Source organism: Ornithodoros turicata, unplaced genomic scaffold (assembly GCF_037126465.1).
Source record: "Ornithodoros turicata isolate Travis unplaced genomic scaffold, ASM3712646v1 Chromosome22, whole genome shotgun sequence".
Classification (NCBI taxonomy): Eukaryota; Metazoa; Arthropoda; class Arachnida; order Ixodida; family Argasidae; genus Ornithodoros; species Ornithodoros turicata.
The window spans coordinates 1,475,118-1,496,387 of NW_026999340.1; the positions used below are offsets into that span (position 1 = coordinate 1,475,118).

Genomic DNA, 21,270 nt, shown 5'->3' on the forward strand with positions numbered 1-21,270 from the left:
TATGTCACTCTATTCTTGCTCTACTCATTCATAGGGTCAGCATTATAAATTATGGTGTCTGTTCTGGAACCTCACACGATACATGCAAAACTCGCAGACATCGGGTGATGTATTGTGATAAGATATTCCATAGCGTGCTTCTCTTTAAATGACACCTACTGTTTCGCAGGTATGATAAAGCTCAAATGACGACGACCAACTCGATTGAAAGAGCTTTCGGAAGGGGATGTTCCCTTGCCTTACAAGGAAGCTGTCGACAAGGTTAGAGACGACAGTTGTCATAATAACTACCACCGCTGTCCACTACAACATATGCGGAAAGAGAAACCTGCTCACCATGCCGGATGAAACAGAAGAGGTTGACGGTGAGGCTGTGGAGAGTACTGCAGATGATAGGTTAGGATTGGCAGCAAGACGTGCATTCATCAAGCGAGATTTCAGCAGCGAGAATTATGTTTTTATTTGACAAAATCGATATTGACAAAAATGTTTTATGCGTAGGACCGCTAGTACTTTGCCCGTGTAGCTGCTTGAGGAGCACTGCTGTTTCAGTTCCGCAACTCTTAGCTTCTTCCTGTAAATTACCAGTTTTGCACATATCGCTTTGTTGATGAGTGACCTTCTTCAATGGATAAAGTCCCAGGGCGCTACTTTCTCTGTTTCAACCTTTTCCACACTGGCTGTGACCTGTTCTGGGGCCTTTTTCTCGTTGTGCGCTGTGACACTGCGGCTTCCACATGGGAACTTACAGTGCGGAAGATTGCATTTAGTACATGACATACGCAAATACTTTGCTGTCGGGTGACATTAACCTCACGACTAGTACCAGCCATCACGACTAGTCATCGGAGAAGGTCATGGTATCGGAGAAAGACACTGTCATGGTAATTTTATTTGAGATTGAGCTAGGTCTGTTTGAGGACAAGTGTTGTGTTGATACAGTATGTGATAGCTACGTTGCTGTTATATATGTAGATATTTTGTGTGGAGGGGGGGGGGGGGCAGCCCGTCCCGTCTGTAGACCACGAAACGCAGTGTAAATCAGAATCGTTTGAGAGCGCGAAGCTGCTTTGAATAATAACAGTAATGATAACGAAGAACACGAGTTGAAACAAAGTAAAAGAAACCACTAGGCTATCCAATCTTTTACGGTAATTCGTGCAAACAAATGGAGCAACAAAGGGAAACAGCTTCCATATATCACAGTCGCACTTCACAACGCACTTGCTTTGTTGTCAGATTGCCAACACATAAATATAACTGACGTAAATATAATTACAACGCCAACCACCAGACACTTTCATTGGTGACGGAGACACAACCAATACAACGTTGCGGTGAATCGCTAGAGGCTCACGTAACTCGTCAGCAAAACCTCATAGCCACGGAGATGCATGGGTTCCTTGTTGTGACGGCCGCCGAGCAGAAGTCGGTTACATTCGATGAAAATGTACAGCTCACATATGTCATACCTGTGAGGGCAAGTGTAGCAAACGATTCACACACAAGAAGCTGTTCATTGTAGCGTGTTATGTGAACGCCTGCAACGAAGAGAAACGTAACGCTTCAGCCTTCAGACGCGACCAGAGACCTTGTGATCTTCTAGGTGCGACTGGCAGGCGCCAACGCCAACGGGCTCGTAGCTGGCTATGGCGAGCATTACCTGGCATTGCGCAACACCGGTGACGTAACGGGGGACAGAGCACAGTCCGTATAGTTACCCGATCTACAGGAAAATGCGCGAGGGAGAGGAGAAATGCGGAAGAGACACTTCAACGCGCCCTTCTCACAGAGTGGAGCGACTTCGCCGAGAAAAAACTCTGGCAGATAAGTTGCTCGGCGGGAAGAACAGTTTCCAGCAAAAAAAAAAAAAAAATGGCGGTTCGGGAAATTTTATAGTTCCTTTAATAATGCCATGCGAATAATACACAGGGGTGGCCACGGTACTTGCGACATTCCTGAAAAGACACAACGAGGGATGACAAGCGGAAACTGTTCTTTATTGAGTTCATTTCCGTTTTGAATGGATGGCTTTGATTCCATTTCATTATCTGTCCTGTGACGCTGTTTGACTTCACCATTTCTAAGGCTAACCTAAACAGACTCCGAAAATCGTACAGATGATGTCAAAAATGCCTCGTGATTGCAACTCCTGTGCCAGTGCTGCTCCTGCAACAGAACGTGCATATTTGAAATTAAGGATACACAAGCGAAATGGACGCAACACTCTTCCCTCGTTCTCTCAATCCTCGTTCAGATCTAATTTGAGACGGTGCGGTTCCAATATGCTGAAAGCGCAGATTATATGGGCTTTAAACAAACACTGCAAAGTGAGGCTACTTGTAGACATGGGAAAGTTTCAGTTTGGTCATATTTTTTTTTGTAAGAGTGGGATAGGAATGACGTCTGGGAAAAGTGCAGTCAACCTGCTCGGGGATGGCGGCTCGGATCATCCAGGGAGAGAGAAGGGGCAAGGGAGAAAGAGGGAGAGGAGATATGACGGTGGCGCAGGATAGGGAGGCGCGAGCAGTCCCTCTTGCTCTGCGGTTTGGATAGGGCAATAGAACTACCCACCGCAGACAACTTGCGAGCATCCATCAGTAGTATTCACTGGGATGCTTCCTGCACCACGGACACCACTAGGATGATCGGCCAAGTTGCCCCATGACATGATTCCTGAGGGTTTCGTTTCTTCTTCTGTTTTTTGTATTCATTTTCGAGGTGCGTGTGGGGGGGGGGGGGCGGACAGTAGGCGTCTAGGTCTCAAAGTGGCGTCTTTATTTCACGAGCATGACACGTCACCTTTCACAAGTGCTCAAGGTGAGGAGATGGCTGCTTGTATCAGTTACAACTTTTACAAAGTCTAATTTCCTAGTTATTCAATCCTACTGCTGGGCGGGAAACAAATTCAGGGTTATCGTTACGAAGTTGAATCGCTGCTGCGTAGAAATCGGTTCATCACTCAGGCATTCGTTTCTTTCACCGGTAACAAAACATCGTCAACTGAGGCGCGTTGTTCCTTGCCAAGTGGATGGCAACTGAGTGTGTATAGCACGAGCTGCAAAAAGGAAAGCCCGTTGCACATGACGTCAACGCCTCGAAGTGTCCCTGCTGACAAAATTGTGTGTCCTTAGAGTCCTGCCGAATATAGAGTAGAGTCTTTGCAGTCTGCGTGCCTCACGCCGAATTCTCCATTTTTTTTCTTTTTTATATATTCGGCGTTAGTGGCACGTAGGAGTATTGCCTATGTGAGGCGTACAGACCTGCAGAGATGGAGAGCGAAAAGCAGGAAGGTGTGGGGCGTTATTATGCGTCCTGAACCGATTTGACGGGAAACTGCTCCGACAGTCATCTGGAAAGTCTGCAGCAAATCCCAAGGGAAATCCTCATATGGCGCAGCCGGTGCGGGATCTCGTCACTTGGGACTCTCGGCGTGGAAGGCAATCATCCTATCCACCACACCACGCGAGCTGGGGTATCATGAAATCCGTTTCTAGTTTTTGGGACGAATGATGTCCCCCAATCTGACACGCGTAGGCCAATTCCACGTCGGCACTCCGAGCGTTCCTTCAAAGGCGAATTTCCGTCTCTTCACCACACCTAATGACAGTCTTCCAATGCGAAGCGTAAAATGGAGAAGAGCGCCATTCTTAGCAGACAAGCGGCACAGTTCTCGGTGACCGAATACGAAACGATGAAATTTTGAGGGTTCTTCGTAAAATTCGTGGGAGCGCGCAATGTTCACCCTGAGAATTAATCTACCTTGAGTCCCCGAGCCAGATTGATGAATAACATTTAACAGCATAAATATCCATTTTTAAAGTATAGTTTCGCTTTACAGCGCAGTGACGCGCTTAGTCACTTTTATTCCATTTTGTACTTTGTATTTCGCGGTCCGGGCGGATGCAAAATGGTAAAGGGAACCTAAAATGAAATAACTGTTGACTGCTAAAAAGGACATAGGATCGAATAGGATCTGGCACTGGCTATGTCGCCTGGGTGTTTTCCGGGGGCTTTCCTGAGACGTTTTAGGGGAAATGTCGGCACAGTTTCCTGTCGCCTGATCCCACCAAGCAACATGCTGCCATACTGGCAAGTGTGCTGAGCGGCCGTCAATAAAACGCAGCCAACAAGATACCCAGACAAAGGAAACGCTTACTCAGAGCGCGGCCTTTGCCCGCTCATTCGGATAGGATAGTTCGGTTAGTTGTGCCAAAGCTACCTATATAGAAGACTGTTAATGCCTTCCCTCACTCCTTCGCACGTCGGCGTATAAAGCCGGGATCACAGCCAGTCGCCGTAGACGATCTCAAACTGAGGCTTGCCAGTTGCAACAGGTGGCAACACATGTGGCACGTCTCCATTCCAAAGGCTACCGAAGCGAGGTTGTGACTAGCGGACATTCATTGTTACACCACGTAAATCAAGGGATTATGCTTTGGTTCTAGGTGATGTTGATTGTGCTGATTTTTGTGATTGTAGTTCCGGCCATGGATGACGATTTGTCATACAACTTTGACTGTTTAAGTATCGCTTCTAGAGTTAATTTGACAGCGTCAGAGGATTTGACGTTTTGGTGAGCATTCCACTATCGTTGACGGAAATGTGGACGGCTTCCCTTTCATCAGTACATGTTTTCGTGCTTTACCAGTCGAAACCCCAATTGTGTTTGTCCAACTACGTACCAGAACGGCCCTCGCCTGAAGAAAATCTGAAAGAAATTGAGAAAGGTTTACGCATTTTAGGACACTTGCTTTCGAGTGACATAAGAATAGGATTACTTACAATTTCCGCATTACGTAAATTAGGTTCACGGTTTACATTTCCGAGCGCTACTCATATATGGGCAACACATTCAAACCTCTCTCGTATAGTGACAAGGCTGAGGATTTATGAGGTCTGCTTCTACAGGTGTCTTTTGTTTGCGATAAAGATTTTCCATAAAAAAACTATAAAGCAGTGTTGGCCAGTAGTTAACTACATGTAGTTTAACTACCTGATTGTAGTTAAGAAGTAGTTATCAACTACTTGCAGAAATCTAGTGGCACCTACTAGTTAAACTACTATTTTAAGTAGTTAACTACAGTACTTAGGTTACTGAATGCGCCAACTACTTCCGATTTTGCCGCAAGGTTTACAGCACGATTGTGCTTCCAACGTTTACCTTGAGCTACTTGTTTGATAAAAACGGAGGTGCAGAGCAATTGTGTCGTGCATGTATGCTAAATCTTCACTTTTAATGCTTGTCTAGTGATTCCTCATTTTCTGTGAAATACCTCTGCAACTTCGTTTATTGCGTAGGCACAGAAAGAATCCCGCCTCAAGCTTTGTATTTGACGATCGTAACAATGGCTTGAGCCAAAGCTCATTATTGATTGTGATTCATATTTAGGTGTCCAGGAAGACTACACGGGATTGGTGCTGATGGACAACGTTAAGTAGTTATAGATGTAGTTAAACTACATTGGAGTAGTTAAAAAGTAGTTTTAACTACTCCCATGAAAAGTAGTTGAACTAGTAGTTAAACTGCTCAATCGCAAAGTAGTTAGTAGTTATAGTTAAACTGCTCAATCGCAAAGTAGTTAGTAGTCATAGTTAAACTACTGTAGAAGTAGTTATTAGCCATTACTGCTATAAAGGTTATAGGCAGCCTGCTTTCACTTCTACGATCTCTGTGCCGGCGGACGTTATTGGCGATTTGTTGCTCAACCGCCGAATGACTGATTATCGTTAATTAACTTTTTAATAAAAGCAGCAAGTCGTCCCAATGAGAACATCTGGTCCATTCGGTCACCTGGTACCCTAACCGTTCTCAGATCATAAATCCGTTCGATAGATCGCCGGCCAAAATTCGTGAGAGAAACTTTGCTTTCCTTTAGTTTGTTCATTGCGCATCTTCCGAGAGCGCGTCCTTCCTTCACCCCCAGTGTAAGAGGATGTAGGAGCACAGTGCCGCTTCATGCGTCGAAGATGAGCTCGAGCTTGCGTAAACAAAACAAAAAGAAATGCATCGGTGACGCTATCCGAACCGCCCTTACCTTGGGTTGCATTTTCTGTTTCTCTTTAATCTTTTTCCAGCGTGCAAGAGGGATTCACCCTCTCACATTAGGAGTGAAAGAAAGGCGCATCTCCGAAGGTGCACAATGAACGAAATAGAGAAAAAAATGTGTTCCTTCACGATTTCTTGCGGACGGTATGTCGAACGGATTTATGTTGTCAAAGCGGCAACAGTATCAGGTGACCGAAGCGACCAGATGTTCTCATTGGGACAACTTGATAGCTTTTATAATTAAAACGTTAATTAACGATTTTTTGGTAATTAGCCATTTGACGATTGAGGAACAGATGACCAAGAACGCACGCCGGCCCAGAGACGATAGAAGTGAAAACATGATGTCTATAGTCCTTATCGTTTCTTTATGGAAAACCTATACCAAGAAAAAAGACACACTCTATACTTACAAAGATACTATCTGCTAACATTTTCTCGAGTTTGAGAAGCACTTCTGTTGCGCTCTTCGTCTTGTGTGATCCACAAACTCAATGAACCTGTTTCTGCAGTACGCCAGCTCGCTTGCAGCTCTAATTTGTTCATCGATACAAATTGTTTATAATAATAATAATAATAACGAAAAACAGATACTACCATTTCCACGTTTGCACATTGTATGGTACCATAGACAGCACAATGCGAGAGTAAATCAGATCAGTATCTCCCACATGCTTATGGGGGTTCCATAGGCCCTTTAATGCTGACTCGTGAGCCGTACGAACTGTATTCTCCAGCTGTTAGCAGAAGCAATGATTTTTTCATTGGGTCACATAAAATATAATAACATAGTCGCGTGTCAATATCAACAACTCGTAGAGGGATTGGAATGGGAGTACGTAGTGACACTGTAGCCCTTACCTAGGGGGAGTTCTGTCCGTGCCATAGAAGCCAGGGGCAGGGTTGCCTGTTAGGAAACAAAAAAATGTCTTACGATATGCATTAAACTGAGAAAGTGGCATGGTGGGAACCTTTAACTTGGGGGACCGGCAGAGGACAATATGGCTTATTTTGTTTGCTATCCTTGAAGTTGAAAGTGGTTCTCCACGTAGGGGCAACGAACTCTTCCAGCACTTTCTGGCGAGTTGTGACGTCAGGTTATCGAATTTCGTATCGAATATCTGATTTTTACAAAGCGACGAAGCAAGACGACCGGACGATTGCTCCGCGTTAGACGCTGGACTGACAGCGTAAAATGCACCAAAAAGGGCAAAGAAAGAAAGAAGGCATATTCGTTACTGTTGGGCGGACAGCATGAAGTCTTTGACCAGATGCCGAGGGAACAGGTTACTTGTCCAATTTTCTAGATTTTCTGACATTTTTGCGGATCTCTTTTATGACCATTTAAGGCAGACTCACTTCTTAAGAAAGTCTACGGGGAACTTTTGTTCGAAGGGATCTCTAAACCACGCTAAAGTTCCACACACGATACAGGTACGGGCGTGTTCCTCTCGAGTTTATCTAGGGAATGACACATATTTGGAGGCCTGAAGCGAACCACTGAATTTTGGCGAATTAAAGTTTGTCAGATTTCCTATACATGGCAGTCTGTGGGAGATGCAACGAAATCCCTTCTTACGGTACCCACGACTGCGATACCCGGGCCAAAATGTGTCATTCCCTAGAGTAACAGTCTAGGAACCGATTTCAATCAACAAATTCGACAAATTTAGAGTAGTTTTCCAGATCCCTTCGCATAAAAATAGTGATTTTGCCGCCTACTGGCATTCGCTGCACTTTGGCGCCATTCCGTGGTTTCTCTCCAAACGAGAGCGCGCTCTTCCGGTTACCTCTTCCTTCGTGTTCTGTATCTCATTTCTCCGTCGCGGATCTGGGGACCGCTGGGGCTCGTACGCGCGGTTTGCACTGTGCGCCCGGAAGAGGGCGGAAGGCGGGGGCAGATTTTCCGGAAAGGGGGCGAGAGAACACGGGGAAGTTCCTTTCTGGAAGGTATGTAAAGAAAATGTTCTTGTATGTAGATTTTGCTGTATATGTGTCCGTGTGTGTGTCTTGCTTGAAAGGAAAAATGATGCTTGAATATTTTGTGAATGGAAAGCGACACTTTAAAAGTAGATGAAACTTTGAATTTCTAATATTTGTGATACCGTATTTTCAGATTCTCTGCGATGCATTTCGGATAGATTGCATATCGTGCGGTTGGTACTGAGGATGTCGCCAAGGCCTGCAGCGAAAGAAAGTAGATATGAAAACCATCAAGGCGTGAGCCGGAACCGCTACAAACGGGATAAAACGAGTGTTTACATATCGTGAACAGCATAATATCGGACCAAATTTCTGTCTTTCTATTTGTTCTCATTCTTCAAAGTACCTGAGCCCGCAGCTCACCAGACGGTTCATTCATCTGGTACGGCAACTGCTTATCGTTATCTCTTCGTTTTGAAAGCGCAAACTCATATCGTTGGCATGAATAGAGCTACTAGGCTTATTTGAAGACTCTATGTATGCCATTGGTCACAACCTCTGGCGTTTTGAATATGACAATTTACCGTAATGAACTTTTCTAGTTAGTTTTGTCCCCGCGGGGAGTAAATTACCTTCCTAGATGCAGACATGCTCACTCAATTTGGTAATCATTATTCAGTACTTCGTGTATTATTTGGTATTATTTCTGTCGTTATCGTACCTGAACTGAATTTTATCTCATGATGCATACCTCCAGTGCTTTAAGAGCAGAGCGGAGCAAGGTGAAGGAACCAGAGAGAAAACGCCCGTGCGACACTGAACCACAAAATAAGGGTTTAGGAGAACTCGTCACAAGCCCGGTCGTCACAGGCCAACTGGTCATAGGTGAACTCGTCAAGGAGGCCAACTCGTGACAGGGCATCGCGTAGAGGAACTGCCGTCACGCCGGAATAATCGTCACAGTGAACCTACCACCTGCTCACCGCACCGTACTCCCCAACGTGTGAAATACGTAAAAGGCTCTCCTGACCTAACCTTGGTCAGTCTCGACGGGTGCATATTCTACATGAACTGACCCACTCCCCAACGTGTGAAATACGTAAAAGGCTCTCCTGACCTCACCTTGGTCAGTCTCGACGGGTGCATATTCTGCATGAACTGACCCACTCCCCAACGTGTGAAATACGTAAAAGGCTCTCCTGACCTAACCTTGGTCAGTCTCGACGGGTGCATATTCTGCATGAACTGACCCACTCCCCAACGTGTGAAATACGTAAAAGGCTCTCCTGACCTAACCTTGGTCAGTCTCGACGGGTGCATATTCTACATGAACTGACCCACTCCCCAACGTGTGAAATACGTAAAAGGCTCTCCTGGCCTAACCTTAGTCAGTCTCGACGGGTACATATTCTGCTTGAACTGACCCACTCCCCAACGTGTGAAATACGTAAAAGGCTCTCCTGACCTAACCTTGGTCAGTCTCGACGGGTGCATATTCTGCATGAACTGACCCACTCCCCAACGTGTGAAATACGTAAAAGGCTCTCCTGACCTAACCTTGGTCAGTCTCGACGGGTGCATATTCTACATGAACTGACCCACTCCCCAATGTGTGAAATACGTAAAAGGCTGTCCTGAGCTAACCTTGGTGAGCCTCGACGGGTGCATATTCTACATGAACTGACCCACTCCCGAACGTGTGAAATAGTAAAAGGCTATTTTGACCTAACCTTGGTCAGTCTCCACGAGTGCATATTCTACACGAACTGACCCACTCCCCAACGTGTGAAATACGTAAAAGGCTATCCGGACCTAACCTTGGTCAGTCTCGACGGGTGCATATTCTACATGAACTGACCCCCTCCCCAACGTGTGAAATAGTGAAAGGCTATTTTGACCTAACCTTGGTCAGTCTCGACGGGTGCATATTCTACATGAACTGACCCACTCCCCAACGTGTGAAATAGTAAAAGGCTCTCCTGACCTAACCTTGGTCAGTCTCGACGGGTGCATATTCTGCATGAACTGACCCACTCCCCAACGTGTGAAATACGTAAAAGGCTCTCCTGACCTAACCTTGGTCAGTCTCGACGGGTGCATATTCTACATGAACTGACCCACTCCCCAATGTGTGAAATACGTAAAAGGCTCTCCTGACCTAACCTTGGTCAGTCTCGACGGGTGCATATTCTGCATGAACTGACCCACTCTCCAACGTGTGAAATAGTAAAAGGCTATTTTGACCTAACCTTGGTCAGTCTCCACGAGTGCATATTCTACACGAACTGACCCACTCCCCAACGTGTGAAATACGTAAAAGGCTATCCGGACCTAACCTTGGTCAGTCTCGACGGGTGCATATTCTACATGAACTGACCCCCTCCCCAACGTGTGAAATAGTGAAAGGCTATTTTGACCTAACCTTGGTCAGTCTCGACGGGTGCATATTCTACATGAACTGACCCACTCCCCAACGTGTGAAATAGTAAAAGGCTATTTTGACCTAACCTTGGTCAGTCTCCACGAGTGCATATTCTACATGAACTGACCCACTCCCCAACGTGTGAAATACGTAAAAGGCTATTCGGACCTAACCTTGGTCAGTCTCGACGGGTGCATATTCCACATGAACTGACCCACTCCCTAACGTGTGAAATACGTAAAAGGCTGTCCTGAGCTAACCTTGGTCAGTCTCGACGGGTGCATATTCTACATGAACTGTCCCACTCCCCAATGTGTGAAATACGTAAAAGGCTGTCCTGAGCTAACCTTGGTGAGCCTCGACGGGTGCATATTCTACATGAACTGACCCACTCCCCAACGTGTGAAATACGTAAAAGGCTCTCCTGACCTAACCTTGGTCAGTCTCGACGGGTGGATATTCTACATGAACTGACCCACTCCCCAACGTGTGAAATACGTAAAAGGCTCTCCTGACCTAACCTTGGTCAGTCTCGACGGGTGCATGTTCTACATGAACTGACCCACTCCCTAACGCGTGAAATACGCAAAAGGCTCTCCTGACCTAACCTTGGTCAGTCTCGACGGGTGCATATTCTACATGAACTGACCCACTCCCCAACGTGTGAAATACGTAAAAGGCTCTCCTGACCTAACCTTGGTCAGTCTCGACGGGTGCATATTCTACATGAACTGACCCACTCCCCAATGTGTGAAATACGTAAAAGGCTGTCCTGAGCTAACCTTGGTGAGACTCGACGGGTGCATATTCTACATGAACTGACCCACTCCCCAACGTGTGAAATAGTAAAAGGCTATTTTGACCTAACCTTGGTCAGTCTCCACGAGTGCATATTCTACATGAACTGACCCACTCCCCAACGTGTGAAATACGTAAAAGGCTATCCGGACCTAACCTTGGTCAGTCTCGACGGGTGCATATTCTACATGAACTGACCCCCTCCCCAACGTGTGAAATAGTGAAAGGCTATTTTGACCTAACCTTGGTCAGTCTCGACGGGTGCATATTCTACATGAACTGACCCACTCCCCAACGTGTGAAATAGTAAAAGGCTATTTTGACCTAACCTTGGTCAGTCTCCACGAGTGCATATTCTACATGAACTGACCCACTCCCCAACGTGTGAAATACGTAAAAGGCTATCCGGACCTAACCTTGGTCAGTCTCGACGGGTGCATATTCTACATGAACTGACCCACTCCCTAACGTGTGAAATACGTAAAAGGCTGTCCTGAGCTAACCTTGGTCAGTCTCGACGGGTGCATATTCTACATGAACTGACCCACTCCCCAACGTGTGAAATACGTAAAAGGCTCTCCTGACCTAACCTTGGTCAGTCTCGACGGGTGCATGTTCTACATGAACTGACCCACTCCCTAACGTGTGAAATACGCAAAAGGCTCTCCTGACCTAACCTTGGTCAGTCTCGGCGGGTGCATATTCTACGTGAACAGACCCACTCCCCAACGTGTGTAATACGTAAAAGGCTCTCCTGACCTAACCTTGGTCAGTCTCGACGGGTGCATGTTCTACATGAACTGACCCACTCCCTAACGTGTGAAATACGCAAAAGGCTCTCCTGGCCTAACCTTGGTCAGTCTCGGCGGGTGCATATTCTACGTGAACTGACCCACTCTCCAACATGTGAAATAATAAAAGGCTCTTTTGACCTAACCTTGGTCAGTCTCGACGGGTGCATATTCTACATGAACCGAAACACTCCCCAGCGTGTGAAATACGTAAAAGTCTCTCCTGACCTAACCTTCGTCATTCTCGACGGGTGCATATTCTACATGAACTGACCCACTCCCCAACGTGTGAAATACGTAAAAGGCTGTCCTGAGCTAACCTTGGTCAGTCTCGACGGGTGCATATTCTACATGAACTGACCCACTCCCCAACGTGTGAAATACGTAAAAGGCTGTCCTGAGCTAACCTTGGTGAGCCTCGACGGGTGCATATTCTACATGAACTGACCCACTCCGCAATGTGCGAAATACGTAAAAGGCTGTCCTGACCTAACCTTGGTGAGTCTCGACGGGTGCATATCCTACATGAACTGACCCACTCCCCAACGTGTGAAATACGTAAAAGGCTCTCCTGACCTAACCTTGGTCAGTCTCGACGGGTGCATATTCTACGTGAACTGACCCACTCCCCAACGTGTGAAATATGTAAAAGGCTCTCCTGACCTAACCTTGGTCAGTCTCGACGGGTGCATGTTCTACATGAACTGACCCACTCCCTAACGTGTGAAATACGCAAAAGGCTCTCCTGACCTAACCTTGGTCAGTCTCGGCGGGTGCATATTCTACGTGAACTGACCCACTCTCCAACGTGTGAAATAATAAAGGGCTCTTTTGACCTAACCTTGGTCAGTCTCGACGGGTGCATATTCTACATGAACCGAAACACTCCCCAGCGTGTGAAATACGTAAAAGTCTCTCCTGACCTAACCTTCGTCATTCTCGACGGGTGCATATTCTACATGAACTGACCCACTCCCCAACGTGTGAAATACGTAAAAGGCTCTCCTGACCTAACCTTCGTCAGTCTCTCTCGAAGGGTGCATATTCTGCATGAACTGACCCACTCTCCAACGTGTGAAATAATAAAAGGCTCTTTTGACCTAACCTTGGTCAGTCTCGACGGGTGCATATTCTACATGAACTGACCCACTCCCCAACGTGTGAAATACGTAAAAGGCTCTCCTGACCTAACCTTGGTCAGTCTCGACGGGTGCATATTCTACGTGAACTGACCCACTCCCCAACGTGTGAAATACGTAAAAGGCTCTCCTGACCTAACCTTGGTCAGTCTCGACGCGTGCATGTTCTACATGAACTGACCCACTCTCCAACGTGCGAAATAATAAAAAGGCTCTTTTGACCTAACCTTGGTCAGTCTCGACGGGTGCATATTCTACATGAACCGAAACACTCCCCAGCGTGTGAAATACGTAAAAGTCTCTCCTGACCTAACCTTCGTCATTCTCGACGGGTGCATATTCTACATGAACTGACCCACTTCCCAACGTGTGAAATACGTAAAAGGCTCTCCTGACCTAACCTTGGTCAGTCTCGACGGGTGCATATTCTGCATGAACTGACCCACTCTCCAACGTGTGAAATAATAAAAGGCTCTTTTGACCTAACCTTGGTCAGTCTCGACGGGTGCATATTCTACATGAACTGACCCACTCCCCAACGTGTGAAATACGTAAAAGGCTCTCCTGACCTAACCTTGGTCAGTCTCGACGGGTGCATATTCTACATGAACTGACCCACTCCCCAACGTGTGAAATACGTAAAAGGCTCTCCTGACCTAACCTTCGTCAGTCTCTCTCGACGGGTGCATATTCTGCATGAACTGACCCACTCTCCAACGTGTGAAATAATAAAAGGCTCTTTTGACCTAACCTTGGTCAGTCTCGACGGGTGCATATTCTACATGAACTGACCCACTCCCCAACGTGTGAAATACGTAAAAGGCTCTCCTGACCTAACCTTGGTCAGTCTCGACAGGTGCATATTCTACATGAACTGACCCACTCCCCAACGTGTGAAATACGTAAAAGGCTCTCGTGACCTAACCTTGGTCAGTATCTGAACTTATGTCCGCGGCTCAGCAACGGAGCCCCACGCTGAGTTTTCGCCACTTCCATGCTCTCCGTGCCCTTAGCAAAGACGTGAAATTTGTACGGTCAGCGGTCTTCGGAATCCGGGTTCAAGGAAATGCAGGTCGGGCACTGGACTAATCCCTTTGGTAAAACACGGTGAAACGCATTCCCTTTGGAACGGGGTCAACCTTGCAACCAGTGTTCCGGTGACGAACCGCCCCTCTTGACAAGTGTTCTGGTGAAAAAAACCTTGTACCAGAGGGCAGGTGTGACCAGTTATCCTGTGACGAGTCTTCCGGTGACGAGTGGACCAGTTCCCACAAAATAAAGTGTCTCAAAAAGTACTTAGAGTCTGATGACCTCAATAACAATAGAAAGTCTTCCAATACGGAGTGGTGCTATGGTCGCCTTGTTTTGAGGTCCACTTATGGACAACTCAGACCCTGAGGTAACTCCAGAACCCCAAGCTCTGAGGAAACCCCCAAACCCCAAGCTCTGAGACAACCTCGGATGTCCCATAATACCTCAAGACCTCCGACTCTGAGGTAACATCAGGAATTACTTTCAATAGGGTGGTCAACTATCACATGTTGATAGTGGTGTTGTAGCTAACAACCCGTCGGTGGTGCCTCTTTTTTCTTCCTGTATTCAGGCACGAGAATGAAGCGTGGGAATTTAAACATTTTAAGTGGCATTTCTTCGGGTGATATTTAGATTTTGATTACAGTAATTTTCACATTTAAACGTAATCAGGATAAATTATCGAGTTCTGCTTCAACGAAGTTTGAACACTAACTACAGCACCCTTAGTGAGTTTTCTAGCTTTTTCTTGTACGTACCTGAGACAAGAGTGACGATGACGAGAACCAAGACGAGGCAGGAGAACTTCATGATGAGGTTCTTCTGTAAGAAGACATTTCCTACTCATGGTGCTGTCAGAGGTAAATACGCGAGCCGGGGAGAACGTAGTCGACAAATTCATGTATGTTAGTCAAATACAAAAGACGATATGTGTGTTTGCTGTTCTACCAAGAAAGTGTACCAAATACCGCACGTTATGAAGTCGTGGTAGTTGGTAAGCTGGCATTAGAGGGGGAAGCAGCTGAAGACATGGACAGAGACAAAGAGCAGTCGTTGCATGAACCTTTTGTCTGTGTCGTTTTCTTTGCTGCTTCCTGGTCAAGAGAGGACAGGAAAGACACAACCACATGGACTAAGCGCTCACTACCAACTAAGAGTCTTTTTCATTTATACACGAGAGAAGGAAGAACGGAAAGGACTATTGGAAAAATGTACCGCACAAAGACATGTCAGGTAATCGTTGTGGTTGGTAACGCATCAGTCACTTAAACAACTAATCTTTTTCTCAAGCAGGTTCACCGAGGGGGTACCAACGTACTGTTTTCTCTTATAAAAATGCTCTCTTGATATCTGCGCAAGATAGTGGTATCACGGAGTCTTGGCCGCACTCACGGCGACGCAGAACAAAACATTCCGGCAGTATACTGTTCTCCATTACCGTGAGTGTAGTGTTCCTCAAGACTTGATAATACCAGTGCCCTGAGTAGATTTAAAGATCAGCGCGCAAGCAAGATTTTTTTGTGCTCTGGTCAGTAATGGTAAATAACACTGGTAAAAAATAAAGACCCTTAGTTGTTAGTCAGCGCTTCGTCCGTGTGGTTGTGTCTGTCTTGCCCTCCCTTTCGTGCTGTTCCCGCTCCGATGACGATGTGTCAGTCTATTGGGTTGGTCCATAAGGAGATGGGGCTTGTAAGGGTTCGTAAAACAGCTGTACGCATGTAAATAAAAAAAAAGATATTGTGCTAGGTTGCTCTGGAAAATCCACATTTGTAAAGTGAACCAACTTCAGACATGTATATTGAATACGATACTTCGGCTCTTAGTTTATCCGGGATGAACCATTAGCTACCATTGTCTCGAATTTTTCATTATTCAAGAGCAATACCTGGCCCAAAAATGACGCGGCTGCAGCGTCACACGTCAGGGTCAGTAATTTATGCAGACCCCAAACACGTCCCAGATGTTTTACAATAACATTTTACCCTGTGCACCATCTATACACGGGGGTCAGTGTTATTTGAGCTTGAGATGCAGGTTACCAATGATACATAAAGCTGTTACAACGTAACTGTTATGTGACCCAAATTTGTGGCAACATCTTCCCGTGATTGCGACGCTCGATAAACCGCCGATCAGGTTGATGCACATTTTTCGTGTTCTCACTAAAACAGAGCGTTCGCCGCTACATGACACGGAAAACGTGACCCTTTGTAATATGACGTCGGTCCGCGCTGCCTTCAATTATTGCCACGATTCCTGTAGCGCCATTTCTTTTCATTCCAATTCTTCTGCAGCCCATGAGGTTCTAATTGTAACGTCCAGAACGGTTCAAGCGTGGACAATATAAGAATACGATAATGAAAATCGAGAGGGCGTGGTTCGTTGTTTGGAGGATCATCGCCGCCCTCGGTGGCTTGGTCGGTAGCGTGTCCGCCTGCTTACCTCAGATTGCGGGTTCGAACCCAGCCGAGGACAGTGACAACTTGGTGGAAGGGTACAAGTTTCTCAGACATTCCGCGCGGATCATTAAGAGTGGCGTGCAGTGTGTCCAGATTTCGGCGCACGCTGAAGATGGGCAAAACTATAAATCCACAGACCCGACCACTGTGGCGTCGCTCATGATCGCAGTTGCCTCGCGATGTAAAGTTTTGGAATTATTGTTATTATTACTGTGGTGCTCACAATGTCTCGCCTAGTGAAGCAAGTTGGACATATTAAGCTTTTCCCTGACGTTTCTGCTCTCGTAACGCCAGACTTGGACGTCTACTTTCACCTGAGACAACGATACGATACGACGATAGGTGAAGTACCTATTGATAGAGGAGGATTGCCTAATGTCTCCTCGCACTCATTCGCGCGTGGACATATAATGAGCGGATGTCGGCCTCAAACGATTTCAAAATACAGACTTTCCGTGGCCATCGGTCGCAACCCGTGCGTCAGATGGATCCTGTCTCCACAGCATCGGCCAGCGAAGGCCCGGCAATAATTTGCCGACAATTAATGGCTATGTCACGCAGGAGTCAGTAGTTCTACATTTAGGTCGTGTCACCGCAGCCCACATCGTGTCGTACGTCACCTTGTGGAACGGAGCTCACGCTCATGTCTCCAGAGCTGGAACAATGTGATATCTTATGAAGGCATCGTTGTCCCCTGAACAGGGTGTGGAGATACATATTGGAAGAAGACGAAAGGTTAACGTGAAAAACTTACACGGCGTGTGCTGGAGGTTAAATCGCTAGTAGTAACCGTTGCAGCGACTTAAAAATGGCCACTCTTGGACCTTCTTATACCAGTTTTCTCAAGTACAAATCTAAAACCGAAGCACGTCGTCCTTGTTCTCGGTCGAAAAGCAACAAAAGTGTCAGGAAGATATTTCAACGAAAAGATGTTCACCAGAAAGTGCAGAGATAATGACGCATTCATTTCACTTTTCTTCCCTCGTGTATAGCGTGTTTTTCATTCAATGTACAAAGGTAGAAAATCGAGAGAAGAGGGGAGAAAGGAAGAGCCTCAAGACGAGCGTCGCCCATTTTCACTTTCAGTTCGAGAAATAATAGTTATTCAGCGTACGCATAAAGAAGCAACGAAGCCGTAAAGAACGTCGTGACTGTGCCCTGCGAAGTTACGAGTTAAAGCGAGACATGGCACAGGACGGAGAACACGAAGATAGCGATGGGAACGCGAGCGTACTTTCAACAGATGCCATTGAATCATCGGGGCGATTGGAAAGTGAATGGCTTTTCAGTTGAAGATGCGGCAGGCACATGAAACCAAACAAAAGGCCACAAAAGATCTACAAAGCGAAACAACACTGAAAAAAAGAAGAAAAAAAGACCCATTTCTTTTAGCAAAGAAAGAGGTCGACAACGCGTCTGTGGGTAAACTATCTACTCTCATAAAAGAGCCATTGCATACCGCGTGTTTCATCAAAATCCCCCAAGTTAATAATTGGAAAATGGCTGGCACTGTCGACAAACTTTCCTTTTGTAAACATCCTTTAGACGGTGGCTCACGTGCAACCTGGAATTGATTTCCATAGGCTCATTAGTTCAATAAAAATCGGAGCTTTTAAATGTTACTTCGAGCGCTTTCGGCATCTGTGATGTTATCACGCATTTAGCGAAACATATTCTAGAAAAAAAAAAAAAAAAACTTCGTCAAGGCAATCGGAAGTGTACGTATTGGTTCGAGTCGTTCCGGCGACTCTCAGAGTTTCTTTTTTTTTTTCAACTCGTCTTTCAAGCTTCATCGGCGCCCCATCTTTCCAGGCGAGTGATTGATTTCCGTTTCCATGTTTATCGGGCGGAGTAGTACAGCTTTGTGCTGTTTTCCTCACCCATCAGGCTCTCACTTCCTTTATTCATTTACTTACCCTCAGGTCATACAGAATAACAGAGGAAGTCAACTTTCTGCCCTGGCTTCCACCGTTGATGAAACGAAGACGCCCTGGTAGAAGTTGTCGTGAAGTGGTGGTGGTGGTGGTGGGATGACGCGAGTCCGTCACGGAGTGAGCAGAAACCATTCCAGGGTACTAGCAACAATAACTGTATATTAATTACACTATATACATAGTACACGTTACCTCAGGTCGAGACTGACTGTCTCTTCCCCAAACTCAGGTGTAGCCTTCCCCTGTCCAGTCTTTCTTTTTTTTCAATGTTTGTCCGGGCCCTTTTATTTACAAACATTAGTGTACCGCCCAAACGTTCCCGAGGAATCACAGTGATGACTGCACTTACCCAATACCATTATTCGGCACATCAAAATCCATGCAGCCAATCAAAATGTACTCCGGAAGACCTTACTTAAAATACACTTAGCCGTAAACACAATTGTCATAACTAAAAGCAAGTACATTAATGGCAATCCCTAAACCACAAGGAAACAGCGGATTAGCCTCTCCCCAGACACTCTTCCTAGTATACAAAGGAAGCCAACATTCGCGTGCGCGAGACGTCCTTGTCATTCCCTTAGTCTAAGTACCAACTGCGACGCAACCCATTACCGTGTCGTCCCAGGTGCGGTTTTGTTAACAATGAGCAAAGTAGAGACCCTTGTGACAAGAAAATAAATAAAAGCATACCATACGCGCCATAATGTTGCAGGCCACTTACAAAAGAAGAAAATCATATACATATTGTGAAGACAATAATATTACAAACACATAACTTAACACCTCCCCCCTTAACTATGTTGTGTGGGCTTCTTGGAAGCACAACAGAGCAACACAAAAACAAGGTTCATCAGAGGCCCAACACTAACTTTCATAGTTCGATATAATCTAAAAAGGAGAGTCCCTTCGTCATCAGGTCCGATGACTCACCATGTCAAACACCGAAAAAGAAAAATAACATCATGCGCACAAACAATGCTGAGCTAATTTATACTAGACGCGACAACGCATCTGCGCACTTATTAAGTGTGCCTCGTATATGTCCCACCTCTAAGTCATACCACGGTCCAGTATGACCACGGTCGGACCGTGGTCATACTTTTGCAGGGCATCTTGTGAGGCGAGCACTAGTGGAGGCAGTGCGCTACAAATCTGTCAGAGGGTTGTGGTCTGTCTTAACCTTTCTTTTGGCTCCAAATAGCCAGGTGTCCAAACGACCTAATGCCCAAATAATGGCAAAAGCTTCCCGCTCTATTCCGGACTATTTAGACTGAGAATTTGAGAGCTTTTTACTAAGGAAGGTAATTGGCATTTCGTTCCCTCCTTTACGTTGAGATAAACACGCGCCGATTGCTTTCTCGGACGCGTCAGTGGTTAGCATGAACCCAAGTCTAGGATTTGGAGGAGTCAATTCAGGAAGCTTTGCCAACTCCCTCTTGACCATCTCAAATGCATAGTTTGCTTGACTGCTCCACGGCAGTTTATTTGGAACTCTACGATTGGTCAACGCCGTTAGAGGTAGCACTAGTTCGGCGTAATTGGCTATATATTCCCTATAATAATTAAACATGCGGAGAACGCTCCTCAATTGTGTTTTGTCTACGGGTTTGTTTAGTTCGGTGACTGCCGTTACCTTTTCCGGATCCGGCGAGTGTTTCCCAGAGCCTACCCAGTGTCCCAGTTATCTAACTTTTTCCTCCCCGAACCTACATTTCTTTACGTTCGCGGTTAAGCCGGCTTCGTTCAGTGCGCTTCAATGTGGCGGACATGATCTTCCCATGTATCTGAATGTACCGCCACGTCATCAATATACGCACAAGCATAATCCCAGAACCTGATTCATTGTCCGCTGGAAGGTAGCCGCGAAGGTTTTCAGCACGTACGGCATGAGATTCCACGCGTACAATCCGTGGTGTGTGGCGAAGGCTGTGTATTTTGGGACTCTGGCTCCATGGGGATTTGCCAGTATCCCCTGGTCATATCGAGGACAGATATGTATTTCGAACTTGATACCTTATAGATAAGCTCAAAGATATTCTCCATTGGGAGCTGGTCTTGTTCACTCACCGCGTTGAGTTTTCTGAAATCTACGCACATTCGCAAAGTACCATCCCTTTGGCTGCACATACAACAGGGTGCGCCACGTCGCTTTCAGTCGGATAAATGAGACCCCATTTCAAAAGTGACGACCTGTCTATCAACTTCCTGTCGTAGTGCTACAGGGACCTTGTATGGGAAGCTTTCACTCAGCTTCGCAGCTTCTGTTAACCGGATGCGATGACTCCAGATTTTACATCTGCATGGCCGGTCATTAAAAACCATATGAAATCTACAGATCATCTCATCGAGTTGTGATACTTGTGTTGCAGTGAGCTGGGAGGATATATTATCGATTCCCATTTTTACTGCGCGACTCGCAGGTTGAAGTGGTGTACTAATCTTTCCAAATTCCTCGTCCTCTTCAAAAATTACGCCAACGGCATTTACTCTTGTGATGTAAGGACGCAGCTCATTTGCATGTATCCAGCGCTCCGTCCCATCTTCTAGCGTTACCACATAACTGTCGTCCCGGCTTTTCTCCTTTACAGTTGCCGGTCCCTTCCATTTTGTTCTAAGCTTGCTTGCGCTGTCTGTTTCTAATATTAGAACACTGTCCCCGGTCCTAAATTCCTTTGACCTTGCCCTCAGGTTGTACCGTGACGCGTACACCTTTTGTTTCA

General features: G+C 46.1%; 1 long non-coding RNA gene across 1 annotated transcript; it reads right to left on the reverse strand.

Moving 5' to 3' along the window:
• Positions 1–1,979: 1,979 nt before the first annotated feature.
• On the reverse strand, positions 1,980–17,506 carry LOC135373199 (uncharacterized). The gene is made up of 5 exons (XR_010416342.1): positions 17,368–17,506; positions 14,913–14,976; positions 6,911–6,956; positions 4,686–4,711; positions 1,980–2,169 (listed from the first exon to the last, which is right to left on the reverse strand). It is a non-coding gene; the product is annotated as an uncharacterized LOC135373199 (long non-coding RNA).
• Positions 17,507–21,270: the final 3,764 nt, after the last annotated feature.